Source organism: Papaver somniferum, chromosome 7 (assembly GCF_003573695.1).
Source record: "Papaver somniferum cultivar HN1 chromosome 7, ASM357369v1, whole genome shotgun sequence".
In the NCBI taxonomy this organism is placed as follows: domain Eukaryota; kingdom Viridiplantae; phylum Streptophyta; class Magnoliopsida; order Ranunculales; family Papaveraceae; genus Papaver; species Papaver somniferum.
Window position 1 is genome coordinate 206436537 of NC_039364.1, and position 14849 is coordinate 206451385.

Here is a 14849-nt window from a genome sequence, read left to right on the forward strand (position 1 = left end):
TAACATATTGTTGTTATTTGTTGCTCCATTATTTGTATACCTTATGTATTATGGTTAAGGTAAAGCACCAAATCACCAGGTCCAGCTAAATATCAAACAAGTGTGCTCGAAAGAAACTTAGTTGTGTATCCGGAAAAAAAAAAAGAACACAGTCTTCCCTAGAACATATCCTTTCATATGTAGTAAATGATAAGTTTCCTTACATTGTGGCAACTCTAAACCGTAATCCATTCCCGTGCCGTTATGGCACGGGTTGAGCGTTAGTCTAAAATAATAAAACAAAGCTTGGCTAAGTTAGGCTAGATAAAGAGCGACCGAGATTTGTCTAGGAGGGATAAATCTACGGCCGTGATTTTTTCAACTAACCATTATAGATATTTTATTAGTTAGTGTCCTATTAATTGCTCATGATGAATGATTAATTTATTTTTCATGATAAATGTTCATTTAATGAATCTAATAAATACATATTTTTATTAATAAATAAGTTTATTAAAAGCTATATATATATTTATCGGTAAAGAATTTGGTGTTGGCGAGTTTCGAACTCAGGTAACTGGTATCATCATCCAATGACTTTACCATTGTACTACAGTGACCCCGGATAGAAATTATATTAATAATTTTTAATAGTGGTAGTGAAAGAAGCAGTGGGTGGTGGAAACAGTGGAAGATATTTGTGAGTGGTGGAGGTGGTAACATTATTGGTGGTGGAAAAAATAGTAGGCGTGGCTGGTTTTTACGTACGGTGGTGGATGTTAGTGAATATTAGTGGACAATAATAGTTTTGTGTCTTACAAAATGCGCAACATTTTATTGTGATAGATGTAGTTGGTTGTTTTTAGCACAACTGGTAAGGACAAAACACAAATATTTTGAGGAGGATACTAAATCATATAAGACATTATGATCATGACCGCCGGATCACCCAAATGGGATCCCAGCTATTTATAGTACCCGATCGAATAAATCACGGTTTTTAGTATTAAAATAAAATTGATTACATTTCCAGAATACAAAACAAAGTTTGGACAAGTTAGGCTAGATAAAGAACGATCAAATTTATATTTGAAGAACACAAATCTACCGCTATAAATGATCACGTTTAACTAAAATTTAATAATAAATGTTCAATTGATATTTCATAATAAATGTTTCTTTAATTAATCAAATGAATATATTTTCGTTGATGCGTAATAAATTTATTTGATATTAACCATATCAGTAAGCATTAATGGTGGTTTTGATGGTGGGCTGTGGTGGGGATAATGGTGGTGGGTATTGGTGAGACTGATGGAGTGGTGACGATAATGTGGTGGTGGAAGAAGTAGTGGTAGTAGGGTGAGAAAAGGAGTCCTACGATAGGTAAATTAAGCACCAATGGTGGTTTTGATGGTGGGTGGCGGTGGTGGATCGGTGGTGGGGATTGGTGAGACTGGTGGTGGTGACGATAATGTGGTGGTGGAAGAAGTAGTGGTAGTAGGGTGGAAAAGGTGTCCTAAGATAGGTAAATTATTTAGTCACCCTTGGTTAAATTTTCTTTGTTTTGTTTTAATTTGATTTTAGTTTTCAAATTACTTTCTTTTATTATTTTTTTAAAATTAAAACAATTTTTAAAGAACGCGCGATTGGGGATATGGAAACTAATTGAGGGATATAGCTGCATGACAAAAACTGGATCCAGATATCAAATCTGGGTCACCCCTTATGTAATTTTTTTTTAATTCCTAATCTAACCTTCACTAATCAGGTTTAGTGGTTAATAATAATTAGTAAAATCTTAAGTATTTGGGGATAGATTAGTGTGTATTTTTATTTGAATTTGTGAGAGTAGAAGGAGGGAAAAATATTTTTGAGTGGAATTTTTTTTTGTGAAAATGGAAGATGACTGTGAGGAGAGAATTGCAGCTGTTGAATCTTTAGCTCAACTATAACAAGAAGCATATCTTCAATCTTCGGTTAATGATAACAACTCACAATTGGACTTATATGATGAACCAACACCCTTGGAATATGATTCGTGAGCATGAAGTGTTTTTTGAAGAACCAACCCAAGAAAGTAAACAAGTTCAACATACAAGCATCTCCAACACACAGGTAATGCTGCTAAGAGGTCGAAAATTTGATTTTTTTTTTTTTTGAAACCGCCATTTTTTTCTCTGAAAAAGCTTGGTGCTAGCATACTCGTAGTATGAATACCTCGCCGGCACCAACAGAACCGGCACGGTATTCATACTATTTTCATGCCGGCGAAAAATATCCCCCATTTTGAATCAATTTCCAGTGTGGTGTTCAACCCAAAAATTCCATGCCGGCACGCAGTTAACTTTTTACCTACCGCCGAATATTCCATGGAATATCCAAACCGGCATGGTTCACTCCTAACGTAACTATGCCGGTACCACAAGAAAAACATCCAGGAGTTAAAGATTTTTGAACTTAAACGCCGGCGTGGTATTTAAATTATCGAGCACGCCGGCACCTAGTATCAGCGTGGTTTATAAATTATGGACAAAGCCGGCACAAAATACCGGTTTGGAACCTTACATATCGAGCATGCCGTTATTGCGAATCCCGGCATTAATGTTCAAGAAAAATCCGGTACTGTTTAAAATTAGCTCCTCCTTTTGAAGTGCAATTCCGGAATGCCGTTAAGGTCCATGAAGAGATAGAATTCCATGCATCACGTGATGGAAAAAGCTGTGATGTGATGATTAGCATGGATGGGTCATCATGGATCTGAAAAATGCGTGGCTATTATTATTTTTCTCTTGGTAACAGTCGTTGTTCATAGGTGAACAGTTGGTTTATGTGAACCCATCATCATTTGAGTTTTTATTTCTTCTTTGTGGATAAATTGTTCTCAAGGATTTCAAAGAAACTGATGACGGGTTGCTTAGAATCGTGTTAGCATTGATCCAAGAGTAGTGGTCAAGTGGATTCGCTAGTGTAGGTGTGCAAGTTGTGTATGCCATTTTACTAGCTATTACTCGGAGTCACAAAAGTGGAGCATTTCGGTATTGGTGGTTTCTCTTATACGGGTAATAATCATTTTATTTCTTCTCTTATTCATGATAGATGGATTAATCGCAGACCAAGCAGTGGTCAGATGCGGTAGTGCAGACCTGTAATGGTCAGATACGATACTGCAAACCGACCAAGTAGTTGTCAGATGCAATAGTGCAGACCTATAATGGTCAGATGCGAAAGTAAAGATCCAATTGTGTTCAAGTTCGGCTTGCAAAGGTTTTGTGAGTTGTTGATGGAATACGGGGTGTTGAAGCTTATTTAATTAGGAAACTGTTCGGAATCTAAGAAATAGGTTCAGCTTGTGTGGCGCATATACTTTGATCAGCGGTATCAGTATGTCTCTCGGTAGAGAGTTAGAAGCCTAGGTTGCAGCCAGGAGAAAAAATGAAGTAAGTTCAACCAGGTACTCGTCGTTATTCGAGGTGTTGAAATTGGTTTAGAACGGTGAAGGGTTTGTTCTTTTAAAACCAAATTTTGATATTTCTTGTTTCTGGTAATAAACTTTCTGACGACCCTTGACGGGGTTATCAGTAGAAGAGTTTGTTAATGAAGCATGTTATTTTGTTAAGAAACGTTTGGTTTACAAAGATCAGCTTATATGTCTGTTTTAGAATTTTTTATTGTGTGTTCAAGTGAAAGAACAAGGTGCAACGAAAGCTGTTTGTAAGGCTGCTCGGGAGTTGTTCAATGGAAGTCTGAGAGAAAGGCTTGCATGTGTTTCTTGTTATCATACAGGCACCTTGCATTTGATTGTTTGATGTTTTCCTCAAACAAGTTCTGGTGTGACGCGCGTTTGGAAAATCGCTGGATGAAATTCCTATGTGTAGTAGGATTTTGGTTTTAGGTCATGGAACAAGCAGAAAGAAAGAGCCCGCCGAACTCATGCTTGTAGACGATGACGGTGGATACCGAAGTATCAAGGGATGTCCGGGAGGGTAGTGAATCCCTTTTGTGGAGTTAATACTCCATGGATGAAACCAATTGAGCGGTACCAGAAGCATCATGGGACATTGAAGGACATGTTGGTTCTGTGGAGATTGCGACTACAAGAAGGAAACAAAAGTGTTGTGATCGAGCATGCCGAGTATAGCCCACACACAGCTAAGTTCCAAAAAAAATTATCTCATTCATTTATTTTAGAGTGATTGTTCCTGTTTGAGATTTTTCTTATTATTCTTAATGAGTCACTAAGGATTTAGTGACTTAGATGGGTTGAAGCGTGATAAGTCTACCACCTTTGAGTTGGTGATTTGTATTGTTCCTTTTGACGTGTTTTCAGTCTGGCATGAAAGTTCTTCGGATCACAGTAGTGTCGTAGCACTCCAGATGAGATGACTGGTGTGGTACAATCCATGACAGGGTTGTTTGTGTTTGTCAGTTTGTGAGTCTCCTTGGCAGGAAGATGAAGTTCCGTAGTGTAGTTTCTATACATATATATCTGGTGGAAAGAAACTCTTGGTGTAACATGGATTTATACGTTGGCAGTTAATGTATATGTGGTTATTATTTCATGTACGGTTGATGTTTTTCCTTAAAGGCATTGGTGAAGATCCTTAGCAGTCAGAATTATGTTTCTGCAGATCTAGAATGGGTCATCATGCATCTAAAAAATGTGCAGTTATTATATCTTTTCGGGTGGTGATGGGTCGTTGTTAGATGAAACATATATTGTTTAATCTGTTAGAATTTGAGTTCTTTCCTTGTGGCTGAATTATTATCAAGTGTTTTAAGTCTGGCATCGTAAGTTCCTCAATGAAGAAAATCTGGAGGTTTACTTTGTATGTGGTTTGGTTCCTTATTATGTTAAATACTCGTGTTTCTGTGATAGTCATATTCCAATCAAGAGTTGGACGTGGGGTCTTAACTCCATCCGTAAAGTAGTCAGATGTAAAGATCAAGTGGTGATCAAGATTGTGTTAGCATTGATCCGTACCAGTGGTCAAGTGAAGACGCTAATACAAGAGTGCAATTGTGTACCCCATTTTACTACTACTGGAAATGGAGCATTTCGGTATTGTAGTTTATCGTATGAGGGTACATAATAATTAATTTTCTTTTGTTACTTGTTCATGATAGATGGATTAATCGCACACCAAGCAGTGGTCAGATGCGGTAGTGTAGATTTGTAATGGTCAGATGCGATACTGCAGATCAAGTAGTTGTCAGATGCAATAGTGCAGAACTGTAATGGTCAAATGCGAAAGTAAAGATCAAATTGTGTTCAAGTTTGGCTTGCAAAGGTTTTGTGAGTTGTTGATGGAAGACGGGGTGTTGAAGCTTATTTAATTAGGAAACTGTTCGGAATCTAAGAAATAGGTTCGGCTTGTGTGGCGCATACACTTTGATCAGCAGTATCAGTATGTCTCTCGGTAGAGAGTTAGAAGCCTAGGTTGCAGCCAGGAGAAACAGTGAAGTAAGTTCAACCAGGTACTCGTCGTTATTCGAGGTGTTGAAATTGGTTTAGGATACTATTCAAAATCTATGAAGTAGATTCGGTTTCTATGGGGCATACAGTTTGATCCGCAGTATCAGTATGTCTTTCAGGTGGAGTTTAAAGCTCGGTTGAAGCCAGAAGTGATAGTAAAGCAATATCAACCAGATTCTCGAAGTGTTGCATTTATGCAAGTCAAGTGTCTCGTATGTTGAGGTTAAGGGATATTGGAAAATTGGTTCTTTTGCAGTTTGAGTAGTATGAGTTTAAGGGAGGATGTTGGAGTTTTAACTAAACTCAAACTACAAAGTCTGACAAGGTCTTAGGACCTGGACGTTGGGTTAATAGTATGTAAGTAATGTGCGCATAAAATTGATGTTTACTGCGTTGTTCGTGACTAAGTCACAGGTTAGTGGTGTTAGTTGGGTATGTTAGTCCCAGTCTTTAGGAGAGTTTAATGTCGTTGTAACGTGCGCTGTAGTGCCTATTCTTTAGGATATCAGTTGAGTCTGCAAAACACCTATATAAAGGCAATTCTTGTAATCAGTAAAGTTGTAGGATGAATACAATGTAGATATTCAAAGATATTTATTGTTTGATACTCTCGGCTCTCTCTCTCTATGCCAAATCCTACAAGTAGAAGCAATGACAATGGGTGTCAGACAACTAACTTCTATTGAAGGTAATTTTCTTGCTGCCTCCTATTTCTCATACACTTCGTACATATTGTACTTAGTCACGAAGCTTGGTTATACCGCCTAAATTCTATGTCGCATGTTTGGCTACATTAGTAAATGATTACTATGAAGAATAACTCCGATAGTGCTGAGACTGGATCTTTATTGCATTTGTTGAAAAACTAAATTATTACTCATGGCTTGAGTTAAACACTGGGTGTAACGGCGGTGACCTAGTGGGCCAAAATACTGATTTTTGTCTTTATATAAATTTTCATTGGTTCTTCTAAAAGTGTCTCTAAGGTAGGTGTAAAAAAAACACCCCTCATCGCCCCATCGGAACTGAAGTAACCCTTCGTAGCATTCTGTGTTCCTTTTGAATTCTTTGCACTATTTTATTTGCAGGCAGTGTATGGCTTTGGAGTCCCTCTAATTATAGATATTGACCATACAAAAATTGGGCGATATTAATTAGTCTGTGTTTAACATGAAACGAAAATAATTAATACAGATCGGTTCACAGTTAAAACGGTATGAATTTCAATCTCAGGTTCTGTAGTGAAGACTTAAGGTTAGCGGTGTGATACCAGTTATTTGTGAGCGCTTATTTTGGGTATCATTTGTTTTTATATGTTGTTTTACTTTACAAAACAACCTCTGATTTATTTATGTTTTTATTTATATATTATTATTATGTCTGAATATATATATATATATATATATATATATATATATATATATATATATTTCATATTGTGGACTTCACGGTGCTCAGGTTAGAACAAATCCCTTGACTATTATATGCATGAATTGTTAGATCAACAATTTTGTATATATTTCTCATAATTATGCTGGGAGTCAACATTAGAACTTTTATTCTTTGTTTCTTCACTGCAATCCACGTGTATAATAATTTCGTTTTGTTTGCTAGATTGGATGTTCACAACTTAAATATTTGATTTTGACATGTTTATTTTCTTTAGAACAAAGTTTCTTTGTTCAAAACGTTTCACTAATGAATTAGAATATGAGTCTGTGGCACAACGGTGGTGCGTCTGACATCAAGTTAGAAGGTTGTGTGTTCGAATCACACCAAATTCAGTCCTATATAGTAACTGTTTTGTTATTTTCCTTTACACTAACTTACAAGTAGCAATAGAAGTACCAAAAAATTTGCAAATAAAATTGATATGGACGATTGAGCTGTCATACCAGCTGAAATATTTCATTCCCTGACGCACCATATATTCATGCCACCACCAGTATTAACAAGTACAATAGTTCTTTATAGATGAGGGAAACATTTTCTGGCTTTTTGATTATTGGATATCATATATTCTGTGATAGGAGTTACTTCCATAAATTCAATTCTTCCATTATATGTTTTTGAATTTGATTCACTAATCCCCTTAGCTACTCTGTGTGTACATGTGCATATTTTTGGCACTTGAGTTTCAAGTGATTTAGTTGCTGGGTTTTATATACTGTTTGAAATCACAATAAAGACTGCAAAACTAGAAAAGTGCATGGTGTTGAATGAGACCATCTGTAATACATGAACCCTTACAAAGTGAAAAAAAAAATGCAGGTGTACTAATTTTTGAACCCATATTTCAGTACTCTTTAGAGTAAGTTATATGAGTTTTATATAAACAAAAATATACACCAGAAAACTTGATAATCAAGGACACCTAATAGACTACTCAATACTCGGTTTTTATATATAAGAAACCAGTATACCTGTATTAGGTTACTCAATTAGAATTCAGTCAAATGGTATGTATACCAGCAGTCACATAATTGCAGGTAAAATTAGTAACGAGGTGCAACACTTGGTTTCTAAGAAAGACATAAATTGTGATTTAAACTTTTGACACACGTGTTACTGTTTTGAATACAAAAAACAAAAAGAATGCAGGTGAACTGCTTTTTTTTTTCTTCTTCTTCATATTGATTCAGCCTGGATACACTACACCAAATTTAATTTTTAGCAACGGAAACTGGCAATTGCAAAATGGGGTCGAACAGTTCATCTGTGTTACGAAAGTCGTAGTTGCAATATTTCGCAACGGCTCTTCAGCCGTTGCGAAATTTCGTTCGCAACAGATGTTAAATGTTGCAACGTCAAAATATCGCAACAGTTCCCAACAGTTGCGACTTAGACGGTCGAAACAGCTAAAGCAGTTGCAAACTAATTTGAACAGTTGCGAAATTGGAGTTTCGAAACAGACACACGCAGTTGCGATTTGTTTGTAACAACAAAAAAATAGTGGTTTTGACAGGTCAAAACCAGGGTTCCCTGCATTCTAAAAACCAAGCAAGCATATTGAATCATTCCAGTTCTTTTACTTCAATTTAACCGTAGTATTACATCCACTGAATTCATACAAAGTGTTGAAAAGAGAATCATATCTTACATATGTGTTATGAAAAATGAAAATCTTACAAGAGATCTCTTCAATTAGGTATGGTGGTTTGCAATTCGGCATAATCATGCTTCATATCTGTCGTGGTTTGCAGAAAACCTACAATGAAACAAGATAGTGAATTTATCAAACAAAGGCCTTGTAAATAAGACTAGGTCTACTCAAATGATTGTTAAGACTGATGTAATCATTAGAAGTTCAACAAACACAAACGGACTTTGTGTAAAAACGCAGACTAACAGGCTCATACATATCGTGCAATGAAGTTGAATGTACTAAATGATTATAAGATGAGTAGTTATAAATGATAACAATGGAAAAAAGGACATAACATAGACCTGAGATTACCTATGTCTGAAAAATAACAATCGCGAAGAACATCCTTCATCTACACACAAACTTAGACAATCAGAAGTCTGATATTAATCAATGGTGATAGAAAACAGATAGAATGAGAAGAATTCATTTAACTCTAGAAATATTTTTAGATGTAACATGAATTACCATAGGTTTATCCTGTTCAACATTTAAAAAAATGCTCCACGTCGAGCAGACGGGGATCGATCTTTGCAGGGCTGAAACACAAAAAAAAAGTAATATTACTACAAGATATGGTACATTAGGGAAAAAAGTATCAGAAAAGCATCTACCACAGCAAGTACAACAACGTAGTTTATGAGCACATGATTTCGGTACAGATATGATGGCCATCTTTTACTAGAGCATACCTAGTTTCACTTACATCACTGCTTCCTGATCATGGAGACAGGCTGTAGTTCTGATCACCATCAGAGGCTCTTCACTTCTTCAATGGAGAAAATAAATAAATATTAATGACCATGGAGACTGGAGAGAGTATAGACATAATAATTACAGACGTAAAACTATATAAACCCAAATCATAAAACTAGAATCCAGATGAACGGAAGCATCGACCATTACAAATAAAAACAGATTATTTGAAATAACGAGGTACGATGTTGTTAAGCTATTATTCAATGCTTGTACAGGCCAATGATCTGAAAACTTCGCTTAATAGATCTGTTGTCATCTGAATCAACAAACAAACTGTGATTCAAACTGGAATTAACACCAATACAAGTCCTAGTAAGTTCAATAACAGCACCAATACGTAAGTAACCAGATGGGAGAGCCTGGAAGAACATAATATTCAAAATGATGGATTTAAATACCCTTCTAAAAGTTCAGCAAAGTAAGTTAATCCAAACTCTTGAAGTTTATACCTTATCCATATTTGGTACAAGCTCTTGAAGTTTCTTTACCAGGTCACTGAATCTTGTTCTTCGAACCTGATCCAAAACAAAAACATAACCATAAATTTTAACTAATCATTCACTGTTTAAGAACATCAAAGTACTAGATTGGAAGAAAACAAAAGAGCGAACAAATGAAATGAAGCATACTCTTTCTGCGATACTACGAGGATGTTTTCCACAACCACGCTTAGCTCGAACTCTGCAAGAAACCGAATCTTAAAATAGCTCTTTTTGTTGATTCCTCATTCACACAAATAATAAGAGATAACAGAACTTAGTCTACCACCAGAAGACATAGTCATAAAGCAGGGAATGAAGTGGAGGAACTTACTAGAAGCTTCAATTAGTTTGATGACTTCAGACTTCTTGCTAGGCTCCAAAAGAAATGACATTTCTGCAGCTGCAGCTCTATGCATCAAGGAATCTTCACAAAACAGAGTGAAGAGAACGGATTAGCAAATCCACACAAATTAACCTCCCGACCAGGGTGGGAAGGGACATCAGTCCCACCAGTAACTTCAACATCAATCACACCAGCTAACCGCAGTAAAAATATTTATAGAATAAACAATTCTATCGTTCAATGGATTGACAATTGACCACAAAATTTAAAGAACATGCCAAAAACACAGCTGCATATGATAAGTTTGTTACCTGACAGAAATCAACATAACTAATTGAAGGGAATTGCTCCTTGATAGGTGCCAAAAGTCCAACTGCAATGCCAAGACCATTGTTGGCTCCATTCGTATCTGGTTGCATCTTAGGAGAAGCGACAGCTGGTGAAATCCTAGGAGTATAGGTTACAAGTTGTGACATCTCAAGAAAATAAGTGGCATCTGGTGGTGGCCCAGAAATATATGCTGCAAATGGTACCAGCTCTGGCGAACAAGTCTGATACAATGGCTTTTTAAGAGACTCGGTAGGATATGTATTCAGAAGGTTCACTTTATTCTGCAGAGAGAATAAGATAGTTCAACCGTGGCAAAGTAATTTACCAAATTACGTTAAATTCCAGTACTGACCAAGAAATAAAGACGGTAAAATTGAAACTTTCGACCTTAGCCAGCAACTACTCTTTAAATCAGCTTCCTTCCTTCTAGTTTTACACCCTCTCCAAATCGATTTTTGAAACAACTTAAGAACTATTATATGATATCTTTAGAAGATAAGACCAGTATATAAGTTCTTAAGCTTATTATTACCTGTAATTGTCAATCCCCATCCTATCCGCCAATCTCTCATGACATGAGAACATAATAGGTTCACTAGAAGAAAAAGACGAAACACAGTAGAAATACAAGTCAGAATTGTACAGCTACGAGCCTAAAAAGATGTTCATATGAGAACCTGTTCTACGGGTTTCTTCGGAAGAGGCTCGTCCGTGTCGAGTGGGAAGGTTATCTCACAATCTTTGGGTAAGAAGGTATTGATGCCCAAAATAAGGTCTCTATGCCCTTTGAAAAAATCCTTCACCAAAGCTACAACCTCTATTGTGTCGATCCTGGAAGCAATAAAAAATGGTAATCAACATATTGATTAAAATAAAATCAAGAAAGACTGTAGAAAATACCAGTGATGATTGGTGCAGCTAAGAAAAAATATTCACATCCAAATTGCACCTGTTCTGCAATTGCAAGTGGTGCTGGTTCTACTTTTATGAAATCCATGAACGCTTGAGCATCGCTTGCAATCAAAAATCGCATAGCAAACTTTTGAATCTGCAAAACCCCAAATAACAAGCATTCTTAACTATCAAATACAGATAGAAAATAAAACAACATTCTAAATGAAACATAATATCTAAAACCTAACACGTAAAAATATGATAAATTAACATAGGGGCAGATTATGCTGCCCAAACATTACAAATTGCACGCTGCATTTTGTTCCTGCATCAATCAAAACTAAGAATCAAGCAAAAAATCATAGAATCTCAAATTTCACAGTACTTTTTACTACCCTTTTTTATATATAAAGCAACGGGGACAATAAATAAGTTCACAATTCCCATTTCCAGTGAGGTGAAGAGTATCAAATTACCTTGTAGAGATTCAAAACCTCTGTTGTTAGCTTGGTGCAATCATACCACGCTCGCAGGTTAACAACTTTGAGAGATATCGGTTCAGACTAAAGGACGCACCAAGTGTTCTTTCAACAGAAGAAGCCGAGGTGATTGCCTCCTCAAACATATAATAAACAAGATAACTGCAGAACAACACATCAAATTAAGTAAACAAGAAGAGAAAGTAATGTCCCTAACTAAACCATTATCAGATACTGCATATTGAAGTTCTAACAAATTATCTCACCAAATTAGGAATTCTAAGTAACAAAAGATCATTCAACATTAGGAAACTAAACCTAAACACAAATCCACCAAAACCTATAAACTAAACCAAACCCTAGATTATGAAAACACAAATCAAACATCAAATAAACAAAATTACATAACAAATCCTAGCAAATTAGCAAATCACACAAATCTGAATAAAAAACCCTAAATAAAAAACCCAAATCTCATAATCGGTAGAATAAGAAACCCTAAATCAATTAACATCACACAAATCTAAATAAAAAACCCTAGATCAAAAACCCAAATCTCATAATCGATAGAATAAGAAACCCTAAATCAATTAACACATTTTGAAACCCTAAGACAAATACCTAAATCTAGCTGAAAAGGGTAGCTGAACATGATTCTGAACTAAGATTAGAGACCAGGTTAAAGTTTTTGAGTGGAAATCAAAAGGAGAAGAAAAAGAAATCTGAATCTTAGTTCAGTTTTTGATGATACTTCATGTGCTGGCAGTGACGATACCTTTCTTCCTCGACGACGGTTTTGATGTTGATGATAATGATGGTTATCAGCAGAAAGGTAGTAGAAAGACGGTATTGATGTTGATGATAGTTTCATGTGGTGGTAGTAGAAAGTGGGAAAATCACGGAGAACGGGAGAGAAGAAAAGAGAAAGAGAAAGAGAAAGGAAAAGGAAAAGAAAATCGGGGTTAGTCGTGGGAGAGTTCGAGAGATTTTAATGTATTTGTGTTTTCTCTTGTTAGTCGTGGGGGAGTTTGAGGGAGTCTCTCCAAATCCCCGTGGGGGAGTTTAGAGGAGTCTCCTAAACTCCATAGAAAACACCTGTTAGTCGTTGGGGAGTTTAAAAAAAACTCTTGAACTCCCTGTTAGTCATAAAACCCTACAATACTAGAGAATTGGTTGCTTAGGGAGTTCGAAGGAGTTTTTAGTGTATTTTGGTCTCACAACAAATCTCTCAAAAGAGTAGAGATTTGGGAAGGAGTTTGGTGCGTAGAAAACCATAGGAGAAAGAAGAGGAAACATTTTTTCCAGGTATGTTTTTTTTTCTTCTTTGATCTCCATGATTGTTTATAGTTTGATTTGTGTACTATTTTGATTGTTTTTCATATCTTTGATCTCCATGATTGTTTATTTTGATTGTGTATAGTTTTTTTTGTGCGTACTCTCTCTCTCTCTCGGTCAAAACCCTAATAGTGTTTTTCGTATAGATTTTTCTGAAAAACATGTTCCTGCCCTGTTTGTCGAGACGATTCTGACATACCTATAAAACTCATTCCTTTGTGATATAATTTTTATATTAAAGAGGAGTTTCTTAGCTTTGCAACCAGACCAAATTTGTTGAATTCCATCACACAATGATTTTTGTATGATTTTTTGAGTAAAGACCTTGAAATCTAAAAAATTTCTGACGACGTATTCAAGTCCTGAAAACGTGATTCCTGACCTGTTTGTCGAGACGATTCTGACATACCTATAAAACTCATTCCTTTGTGATATAATTTTTATGTTAAAGAGGAGTTTCTTAGCTTTGCAACCAGACCAAATTTGTTGAATTCCATCACACAATGATTTTTGTATGATTTTTTGAGTAAAGACCGTGAAATCTAAAAAATTTCTGACGACGTATTCAAGTCCTGAAAACGTGATTTCTGCCCTGTTTGTCGAGATGATTCTGACATATCTATAAAACTCATTCCTTTGTGATATAATTTTTATGTTAAAGAGGAGTTTCTTAGCTTTGCAACAAGACCAAATTTGTTGAATTCCATCACACAATGATTTTTTTATGATTTTTGAGTAAAGATTGTGAAATCTAAAAATTTTTGACGACGTATTCAAGTCCTGAAAACGTGATTTCTGCCCTGTTTGTCGAGATGATTCTGACATATCTATAAAACTCATTCCTTTGTGATATAATTTTTATGTTAAAGAGGAGTTTCTTAGCTTTGCAACAAGACCAAATTTGTTGAATTCCATCACACAATGATTTTTTTATGATTTTTTAGTAAAGATTGTGAAATCTAAAATTTTCTAACGACGTATTCAAGTCCTGAAAACGTGATTTCTTCCCTGTTTGTCGAGATGATTCTGACATATCTATAAAACTCATTCCTTTGCGATATAATTTTTATGTTAAAGAGGAGTTTCTTAGCTTTTCAACAAGACCAAATTTGTTGAATTCCATCACACAATGATTTTTGTATGATTTTTTGAGTAAAGATTGTGAAATCTAAATTTTTTTGAAGACGTATTCAACTCCTGAAAACGTGATTTCTGCCCTGTTTGGTTTAGACCTTTGGGCACAGCTATCAAACCCATATTTATTTCTTATCATTTTTATGTTAATGAGGGATTCCTCGGCTTTCTAAAGAGACGAAATTTGCTGAATTTCATCACCATAGAATCTCTTCTTTCTTGCTTTGTTAAGTTCTAGTATTAGTCTAAGTACTAATGTAGCTAACATGTCACACCATATAATGGAAAAATCCAGCCAATCTTCTGAAAACAACAAGAAGAAAAAGAATGTTAGGAAGAATAAGAATACGGAACCGGAAACGGAAGTGACTACGAATTACAAACAATGGACAACTCGAGAGACTGAGAAATTATTGGAACTGTTGGTAGAAGCTACACTTGAGAAGAAGAAAGACACTAGTGGATGTTTTACTAAGAGAATAGTGGAAGAGGA

At 35.6% G+C, this 14849-nt stretch overlaps 2 long non-coding RNA genes across 4 annotated transcripts; one reads left to right on the forward strand and one right to left on the reverse strand.

Moving 5' to 3' along the window:
* Positions 1-5087: 5087 nt before the first annotated feature.
* On the forward strand, positions 5088-6501 carry LOC113293304. Its single transcript, XR_003332194.1, has 2 exons — positions 5088-5457; positions 5575-6501. It is a non-coding gene; the product is annotated as an uncharacterized LOC113293304 (long non-coding RNA).
* A 1991-nt stretch (positions 6502-8492) lies between these two features.
* Positions 8493-12830, reverse strand: LOC113293303. 3 transcript variants are annotated; one of them, XR_003332193.1, is made up of 12 exons: positions 12663-12830; positions 11885-12049; positions 11464-11562; positions 11047-11345; positions 10496-10795; positions 10173-10265; positions 9989-10040; positions 9809-9874; positions 9293-9369; positions 9069-9139; positions 8913-8952; positions 8493-8663 (listed from the first exon to the last, which is right to left on the reverse strand). It is a non-coding gene; the product is annotated as an uncharacterized LOC113293303 (long non-coding RNA). The 3 variants fall into 3 exon arrangements; XR_003332191.1 differs by having other exon boundaries at positions 10496-11345; XR_003332192.1 differs by lacking the exon at positions 12663-12830 and adding an exon at positions 12509-12638 and having other exon boundaries at positions 10496-11345.
* Positions 12831-14849: the final 2019 nt, after the last annotated feature.